We start from the raw sequence: 863 nt of genomic DNA, 5'->3' as shown, positions 1-863 counted from the left end.
CAGCAACCACCAATTACAAAATAAAGAGTTCAAAATCCCACAAGCCGGGCTATTTATAGAAACATTCAGAAAATTCATTTAAGATCTGAAGGCTTCTTGGCAGCATCAGCACGGCGTAAAGGAGGGCGAGTCTGAAGAGGCACTGCATCCACTATCCCGTCATCCCTGTTTAAGATCTGGCAATCAGGTTCCAATTCAGGATGACCAACCTCGGATGAAGGAGCTGAAGAAGTCGGCACAACAGAAGTCTTGACGGCAGGCACAGAAGGGGGTTCAACATCATCGTCATCAGGGTCATCAGGGACAATCTTACCATCCTTTACAACATTGCCCAGGCTGAAGAGAGTAAGGTCGACCTCGGGTGCAAGAACTCGAACCTGCTCCTTTAGGTTCTCATAAGCAGCATTTACGCTGCCTACAAGGTGACCCTGGAGCTCGGCATAATCAACCCGGACAGACTCCAACTCCTCCCTAAGATGCATCACTTCCCTGTAGGACGTGACATAGCTATCCTTGTGCCTCAATGCTGTGTCTTCAGCAACCTCACAGAAGCTGCCAAAGCAAAAAAACTAGCCTTTTCGCCCTCCAACTTCTTCTCCAGTTTGGTCACTTTCACTTGGAGCTCCTCTTTCAAACCCTTCATCTGGTCGAACTCATGCTTAGCCTCCTCCATGAAGACTTGGGTGGCAGGAAGAGGAAGATCTTGGACAGTTTGGTACAGGACAGCTCCCATATGTGCCATCTTAATGCTACTCCGAGTTATAAAATCTAAATGGCGAAGGAGAGATACATCATCCATAGGGAGGGCACCATAAGGACCGATCTGCTGGTCGACAAACCCAACAGCGTCGAAATCAGGCACA

This window comes from Arachis ipaensis, chromosome B02 (genome assembly GCF_000816755.2).
Source record: "Arachis ipaensis cultivar K30076 chromosome B02, Araip1.1, whole genome shotgun sequence".
In the NCBI taxonomy this organism is placed as follows: domain Eukaryota; kingdom Viridiplantae; phylum Streptophyta; class Magnoliopsida; order Fabales; family Fabaceae; genus Arachis; species Arachis ipaensis.
The sequence above is the reverse complement of the archived record's forward strand: the minus strand, read 5'-3'. Positions refer to the sequence as shown.